At 32.7% G+C, this 9285-nt stretch overlaps 1 protein-coding gene across 1 annotated transcript in view; it reads left to right on the plus strand.

Moving 5' to 3' along the window:
* The window catches only part of LOC128985055 (nuclear pore complex protein Nup155), a 210283-nt gene extending 204800 nt beyond the window's left edge, over positions 1 to 5483 (plus strand). The window contains exon 29 of the mRNA XM_054404431.1: positions 5316 to 5483. The gene's annotated coding sequence lies outside the window, so the exon portion shown is untranslated. The remainder of the gene's footprint in view (positions 1 to 5315) is intronic.
* The last annotated feature ends 3802 nt before the right edge of the window (positions 5484 to 9285 follow it).

Here is a 9285-nt window from a genome sequence, read left to right on the forward strand (position 1 = left end):
GAAATTTCAATGCATCGCACTCGCTGCACACCACTACCTCTAACACTATCACCCAGTGTCAGCTGTCGCTGTCAGTGAAATGGATGACGCAAGCGATGTCTAGGTTGCCGATTATTATTAGGCCTAGTATGTCAATATTGAAAGGGGTTAAGGGATTAAATAAAAGTCAAACATTTTCCTCTCTTATTATTTACTACATAACATTTTTTTTTTTTTTATATGTGCCAGTATATTTAGCTTCTTGATCAGCATTGTACGTGTTATTAAATTCACGGAAAGTAAATAAAAGAAATGTCTTATAACACTTAAAACATATATTTACGCTTATACTGTTACTCACAAGACGGTAAATATACAAAAAAGATGGTAAGTGGTGATCGATTTCGATTGGACACTCCAATCATCATCAGACCCAATAGGCGAATGACAAGAATCTTGAATGGCGTCCCTACTTATACCCTATTGGCTACCGGAAGCACCGGCCAATACATTTTTATAAGTACAACTGGAATCAAAATGTATTTGTTCATTATTCAACTTATTTCTATCTTTACATTTTTCCTTATAAATATACAATTCTTCCCAAGCATTCATTACATATCCTTTCTTACAATTCTTTAAAATATCTAGACTATTCTCCATTTTTCCTAGTGAGTGCCCATTTTGTAACAGGTGTTGTGCGACATTTGATCTTTCCGGTTTGTTGTTCCTCCACGCAGATATGTGGTTTTTGAAGCGGTTAACGAAGTTCACAGTCTGTCCAATGTAGAAGCTATCACAATCGTTACAATTGATTTTATAGATGCCTGAAGTGTCAAATTTGTTACAATCTTCTATTTTTGGATGCAGTATTTTACTCATGGTGTTCTGAGTCCTGTAGGCTATTGAAACTCCGTATTTCTTGAATCTGTTAGCAGTCCTTTGTGTTGTAGTCCCCGTGTAGCTAAATGTGATATATCTGGTGTTTTCCTCTTTTATCTCTTCTAATGTTGTTCTGCTGTGTAGTGTATTCTGTCTATCGATTTTCCTCCTCGTCTTCCTTGCTATGTCCTCTATCGTCTTGGTTCGAAATCCATTCACTTGAGCGATCTTCTTAATGGTGTCCAGTTATTTTTTCCTATTGGCTTGGCTAAGTGGGATCTTATAGGCTCGGTACAGCATAGATCTAAAGGCTGCGGTCTTGTGGATTGTCGGATGGATAGACTTGTTGTTGATTGTAGTGTCCGTTTGCGTGGGTTTCCTGTAGATGTCAAACTCTATCTTGCTGTCTTTTCTCTCTAATGTGAGGTCCAGGAAGTTGATCTTTTTGTTTTTTTCAAACTCGTTGGTAAAGGTGAGGTTCGGGTGGTGGCTTTTTAGTGTCTGCATCATCGTTTCGTGTTCCTGCTCCTGGGCTTGTCTGAAGATAACAAGAATGTTGTCTACATATCTAACATACAGTTTTACATCATGATTCTTTCTTAAATTCATTAACATTTCTTTTTCCTGATGCTGTAAAAATATTTCTGATAAAATTGCCGAAAGTGGACTTCCCATAGCTAAACCATCTGTTTGTTCGTAAAATCTATTGTTAAATCTAAAATAATTTTGCTTCAAAACAGTCACAAGCAATTTTACAATCTGATTGACATATTCATCGTCTAAACTATTTTGTAAAAGCCTACATTTAACAAGATCTACAGTTTCGGAAAAATTTTAAATAAAACTAAATTAAAACAACAAATTAAACTAAAGAATATCATAAATAACCAAATTGTTCGTCGTTGATTTTTGTGTTCTAAAATCGTTTGTATATGTGTAAGAATATTTAATTATCAAATGGTAATACAAAATACACTTATTTTATGTTAACATAGCTTTCAGTTCCCATTTACTTTATTTGATAAATAACGATGGAACTGATTAAAAGAACTGGTTTGTATATTAAGTTGTTTGTTGATATTTTTGTAGAGTAGAATCAGAGATGTAATGAAACATACTGTATTTGCTATTACATTTTTTAGTCCTTGATGCTTTGATAATCTTATTACAGACCTTTTCACCGTGCTTGGCGTGTAGGGGAGGCAGTGCGAGAGAGACAGAAAAATACAAAAACGTAAACATAAAGCCAACTAATTTCACAGCTGATGCTAGTTCACAACTTCAGTATTTGAACGTGACTGTACCCCGTACATCGAGGCGTAGTGGGGGAAAGCTCTCAATGCGCATGCTCCAGCGAGGCGCCACGCACCGTGACACTATCTGTACTTTTGTCTTCTGTCTTTAATGCTTAATTTTTTGTTTAAATTTTGTTATAGTATATATATAGTTTCTTTAATATTTCAAAAGACTATTGATAAGGCACAACAATATTTCTAAAGTTTATAACAGCTGACTTAGTTTTGCTAATGATTTATTGTGAGTGAAGAAACTGAAGATGGAAGGATTGGTGATTTAATACGAAGAAGAGTGAAATTAAAAACATGTTCATTTAAATTTAATAATTAGTATTTTTGCAACTTCAAAGTTGAAATTTAAAATGTCAAAAATAAAGAAAAAAAGTATGTAATTAAGGGAGATTAAGGTAAATCATGTATGTGAAAGTTTTATTCAAAGATTTGGTCAGTTTTTCTCATATCAGCCTACACAAGATTTAAAATTATTCAAAACCAAAATGGTGGTATCCACTACTTACCAGATTTAAAAGTTATAACTTAAACGTTTCTATTAAGGCCATGAAAGTTGAATTTTGTTTCTAAAAGCCTTGGTGGATGTGTAACTATTATACGCAAAAGATGTAAAGACTAAAATGTTTCTATTATGTGTTCTCTTCCCGTTGCAAAGCACGGGTACAACAGTTAGTTTATAATATTAGTAAGATAATAGGTTTTATCAATTTGTATGTGTAATGAATTAGTAAATATGGTTGGTATTTTAATAGCTATATACGTTACAAGTGTAACTAGAACAACTTGGAATATTGTAAAAAAAGAGTTAGGGCAATGTGTAGAAGATCAGTCGTGTAGGGGAGGCAGTGCGAGAGAGACAGAAAAATACAAAAACGTAAACATAAAGCCAACTAATTTCACAGCTGATGCTAGTTCACAACTTCAGTATTTGAACGTGACTGTACCCCGTACATCGAGGCGTAGTGGGGGAAAGCTCTCAGTGCGCATGCTCCAGCGAGGCGCCACGCACCGTGACACTATCTGTACTTTTGTCTTCTGTCTTTAATGCTTAATTTTTTGTTTAAATTTTGTTATAGTATATATATAGTTTCTTTAATATTTCAAAAGACTATTGATAAGGCACAACAATATTTCTAAAGTTTATAACAGCTGACTTAGTTTTGCTAATGATTTATTGTGAGTGAAGAAACTGAAGATGGAAGGATTGGTGATTTAATACGAAGAAGAGTGAAATTAAAAACATGTTCATTTAAATTTAATAATTAGTATTTTTGCAACTTCAAAGTTGAAATTTAAAATGTCAAAAATAAAGAAAAAAAGTATGTAATTAAGGGAGATTAAGGTAAATCATGTATGTGAAAGTTTTATTCAAAGATTTGGTCAGTTTTTCTCATATCAGCCTACACAAGATTTAAAATTATTCAAAACCAAAATGGTGGTATCCACTACTTACCAGATTTAAAAGTTATAACTTAAACGTTTCTATTAAGGCCATGAAAGTTGAATTTTGTTTCTAAAAGCCTTGGTGGATGTGTAACTATTATACGCAAAAGATGTAAAGACTAAAATGTTTCTATTATGTGTTCTCTTCCCGTTGCAAAGCACGGGTACAACAGTTAGTTTATAATATTAGTAAGATAATAGGTTTTATCAATTTGTATGTGTAATGAATTAGTAAATATGGTTGGTATTTTAATAGCTATATACGTTACAAGTGTAACTAGAACAACTTGGAATATTGTAAAAAAAGAGTTAGGGCAATGTGTAGAAGATCAGTCGTGTAGGGGAGGCAGTGCGAGAGAGACAGAAAAATACAAAAACGTAAACATAAAGCCAACTAATTTCACAGCTGATGCTAGTTCACAACTTCAGTATTTGAACGTGACTGTACCCCGTACATCGAGGCGTAGTGGGGGAAAGCTCTCAGTGCGCATGCTCCAGCGAGGCGCCACGCACCGTGACACTATCTGTACTTTTGTCTTCTGTCTTTAATGCTTAATTTTTTGTTTAAATTTTGTTATAGTATATATATAGTTTCTTTAATATTTCAAAAGACTATTGATAAGGCACAACAATATTTCTAAAGTTTATAACAGCTGACTTAGTTTTGCTAATGATTTATTGTGAGTGAAGAAACTGAAGATGGAAGGATTGGTGATTTAATACGAAGAAGAGTGAAATTAAAAACATGTTCATTTAAATTTAATAATTAGTATTTTTGCAACTTCAAAGTTGAAATTTAAAATGTCAAAAATAAAGAAAAAAAGTATGTAATTAAGGGAGATTAAGGTAAATCATGTATGTGAAAGTTTTATTCAAAGATTTGGTCAGTTTTTCTCATATCAGCCTACACAAGATTTAAAATTATTCAAAACCAAAATGGTGGTATCCACTACTTACCAGATTTAAAAGTTATAACTTAAACGTTTCTATTAAGGCCATGAAAGTTGAATTTTGTTTCTAAAAGCCTTGGTGGATGTGTAACTATTATATGCAAAAGATGTAAAGACTAAAATGTTTCTATTATGTGTTCTCTTCCCGTTGCAAAGCACGGGTACAACAGTTAGTTTATAATATTAGTAAGATAATAGGTTTTATCAATTTGTATGTGTAATGAATTAGTAAATATGGTTGGTATTTTAATAGCTATATACGTTACAAGTGTAATAAGAGCGTTTTTACATCACACAGGTGAATGTTGTGCAACGAGCGGAAGCGAGTTACATAATTCACCTAAGTGATATAAACACGCTCTTGCCTAACGTGTAACGTACAAGATTTTACCTGACCAGACAATATACAGGGGTTACATACAATATTTTTCATTATCCATTTCACTCATCTTCTAACAGTAACGTTCCTTTACAAACAAAAGCTAGGTTAGGAAAATACAGCTGATTTCTAGCGTTGAATGTCATTGGCTCCATAGACGTATATTTTATTAAGTTGAGCACTCAATGTCGTTTGAATGGGTTTCATTACTTTACCGAGTGAGTCTTTGAAACTTTACTTCACCGAGTGAAGTAAAGAAGTTGTTTACATCACACTTGGCATAGGGAAGTTTAACATGGCGGGTTGAGTAAGTTTTTATATTTAGGAATCATATCTTTATTTTTATCTAGTTCTTCAATGTGTTTTTTGTTTCAGGTCTGCTGCAACTGAAACCCTTAACTGCCAATTCCAAACTGACTATAATGTTATGTGCAAATTTTACTCATGGAATTTTTTTCTTCGGTTGTAATCCACTTGTATTAGCCTCAGTTTTTATTATTATAAATAATTAATTGTTATAATAAAAATCTATTTTTAAATTTATATACGTTTGATTAATTTTTTTAACCATACCGACTCTTTATTTTTCCCATGACACAATCTTAAAATAAATTATAGTTACAGTACCTTTTTAGTGAATTTCCCTAGAGCTATTACCGTAGGTGGCATAGTAACCCCTAGGCCCGCGACCGGTTTACTTTTTCATTTTGATGTCCCCAGAGGCCAAAAACACCATTCGCTCAAATTTTTGTACATGTGTATATATATACAGGGTGTCCCACGAGAGGTGTCTCAAATTGATTACGGACAAACGGATTGACCTACATGAATGAAATAAAATTATTTTCAACTAAATCGACCCCAAGGAATAACGTAACTTTTTTCCGATACAGGGTGTGCCAAAAACTGAGTGTCACTAGTTCGAATCTCGGAATTTTCAAATGTAAACATTATGTCATATTATACATCATTTTAAAGGTAATTATTAGACAAACATTTTTGGCGAATATAGAAATTAATTATCTTAATCCGTTTCAAAATGGCGGTAGTTTTTGTGGGAAAAATCAATACATTTTTAATACTCTATGTTTCCTAAACCGATGTACTTAGCACTTCTCCGGTTGAATTTTCTTACTTGTTATGAAATTAGCTTTATTCTGATATGCACAAGTAAAGGTTTTTTGAAATTACAAAAATTAAAAAAAAAAAATATTTTTTAAAATTTGCAAATGCCCATTGTTTGTAATTTAGGCCTACACTTACTTCGTACCTCTTTTAGTTTTTATGTAAATAACAAAAAACCTAATTTTCCTATATCAAATGCATGTCATTTGGGATTAAGAGTCCTTGGAGCCTAGACGTTCTAACTTGTTAAATAATTTAAACACTACAAAGAAACTTTCTAGTCCCACAGTATACTAGATTTTAAAATTACAATTACTCTGGTGTTTAGGAAAATATTTTGAGATGGTAAATTTTGAAATGGTTTCAGTGGCTGTTTGAAATTAACGAAATTAACATTGCTCTTATAGCGGGTAAATCCAAGATGGCCGCTAGCTTCCAAGGACTCCTTTTTGGAGAACAATTCAAAACTACAAAGAACATTTCTAATTTCAAAGTATACTAGATATTTAAATTATTATCACTTTGGTGTTAGAAAAAATATTTTTGAACAATCAATAACCCTTCAGCGGCTATTATCCAAGATCGCTAAAAGAGATACATATTCATATTCAAACATCTTTATTCATCATAAGTCATGTACATTGGTGGTACAGTGAATAGTGTCAGAATACTTTTAAAATAAAAATACTATATCTATGTATGGGAGGTGGAAAACTCCTCAAAAGAATATAATGCTAAATTTATTAAATAATCTTTTAGAATTTTCTTGTATTTAGATAGGTTTGTTTCTTTTTTTATCAATTCAGGGACAAATTTTAGAAACTCGTTACCAGCGTATGAGGGTTTTTTTTTCAAAAAATTTTAATTTGTGAGGCTGGACAAACTCTCTTCTCCTCCTGAAATTATAAGAATGTACTAAATTTATTACTTGCTCAGATTCATTTTTTTTCAATAAGAATTGTTTCATAAATATATTGCCCATAAACTGTAAAAATTTGTAATTTCTTAAAATGTTCTTTTGCCGAATCATCTCTTTTAAGCTTAAGCATAATTCTGATAGCCTCTTTTTGCCGCTTCAGAATGCTATCCATATTAAACAACTACCAAGAAATTGAAGAATTCCTCGACTCCCCCAATCAGATGTCATTGCCGATATCTCAGTTTCGATCTTCTGAAGTGATAAAAGTAATTAAGGGGTTAAAACTGCACAAAGCCCCTGGGTATGATTTGATCACAGGAAAAATTCTCAAAGAACTTCCAAGAAAAGCAATTTTATTCTTGACCCTAATTATCAATTCCATTTTGCGAACTGAGCATTTCCCTACTTAATGGAAAACATCTGAAATTATAATGATTCAAAAGCCTGGAAAACCACCAAATCAAGTTAGTTTGTACCGGTCTATCAGTCTCCTCCCCATTGCCTCGAAGGTTTTTGAAAAACTTCTTTTAAAGCGCCTTCGTTTTGTGATTGATGAATCAAACTTAATTCCTAATCACCAGTTTGGATTTCGGCAAGAACATTCTGCCATTGAGCTGGTCCATCGGGTGGTGGATGTTATCAAAGAGGATATCGAGACAAAGAAGTTTTGTTCTGCTGTGTTCATTGACGTGAGTCAAGCGTTTGACAAAGTTTGGCATACTGGTTTACTCTATAAACTAAAACGTAATCTTCCTCACACCTTTTCAATCGACACTTCAGAGTAAAATTTGGTGATATTGTTACCCCACTTCACAAAATTCATGCAGGAGTTCCCCAAGGAAGTGTATTGGGCCCCGTTCTCTACACATTGTTCACGGCGGACCTCCCTGAAAATCCTAATGTCGAAATTGCATTATTCGCTGATGATACTGCTATTATAGCCTCTCCTGAAAACCCTGTTATAGCTTCACAAATTTTGCAGACTGGACTCGATGATATCTCCGATTGGCTAAAAAAATGGGGGATCAAGGTAAATGAGAGTAAATCGGTCCATACAACCTTTACAACAAGATTAGACACGTGTCCTCCAGTTACCCTAAACAACAATCAAATCCCACAGTGCAATGAGGTTAAATACTTGGGCTTGACCCTTGATAGAAGACTCACTTGGAAAAGCCACATTTGGAACAAGAGAATTTCGTTAAATTTAAAATTTAAAAATCTTTCTTGGCTATTAAATCAAAATTCTAAATTAACAACAGAAAATAAATTGCTTTTATATAAAACCATTCTAAAACCAGTGTGGACGTACGGTATCCAACTGTGGGGGACATCCAGTGAATCCAATCTGAACATCCAAAGATTCCAATCTAAAGTTCTAAGACACATTCTCCAGGCACCACGGTTCGTCAATAACGAAGTAATTCACAGGGACAGTCGAACCCCAACCGTCAAAGAAGAAATTTCAAAATTAAGTGCCAAATACTTAAAGAAATTAGAGTACCATCCTAACTACCTCGCTTTAAATTTATTGGACAACAGCAACTATACATACAGATTGAAAAGATGCCATGTTTTGGACTTAAGTAGTCGTTTTTAGACTTTAAACTTTGTACCAAATATGCAAAGTTTGTGTGTTAGCTCTATTGCTGGATAAAGACTAACTACTGTGTTTAAATTATATCGAATTTGCTTATTGTTCTATTTTTTTGTTGAACAGATTGTAAATTAAATAAAAATGTTATAAAAAAAATAAATAAAAAATAAAGACATTCCAAATTGTAAAAGAAAAAAAAATTATTGTAGTTATTCACAGGATACCAGATGATAACAATTTAAGTGCATTCTTCTCATGTTTTGAGAGGCAGATAAATATAAAAATTGTATTTACATGTGGTGACTTCAATATCGATATGTTAGTTGATGATGAAAAAAGCTGCAGATTTAGAATGCTATTATTGTCCTTCGGTTATAAACTAATTTTTAATGAGCCCACCAGAAAAACACCTACAACAGCAACCTGTATTGACAACATCATAACTAATAATTATTTAACTTTTGATGAAAGTATGTGTAAAACAGTAGACTTTGGAATTTCTGATCATTTAGGTCAAATAATATGCCACAAGGCTGAGATTGTAAATAGTATTGTAAAAAGGTACTCCTCAAAACGTATAATAAGCCAAGAAAATATCAGATCCCTATACAACTGCTTATCAGCTGAGAATTGGAATAATTGTATGTCACAGCTTACATGTAATGAGAGTTTTAATGTTTTTTTGAATACTGTATATAGCTCCT

The sequence above is a fragment of the Macrosteles quadrilineatus genome, unplaced genomic scaffold, assembly GCF_028750875.1.
Source record: "Macrosteles quadrilineatus isolate MER2022 unplaced genomic scaffold, UCM_ALF_1.0 Scaffold_1__1_contigs__length_201487025, whole genome shotgun sequence".
In the NCBI taxonomy this organism is placed as follows: Eukaryota; Metazoa; Arthropoda; class Insecta; order Hemiptera; family Cicadellidae; genus Macrosteles; species Macrosteles quadrilineatus.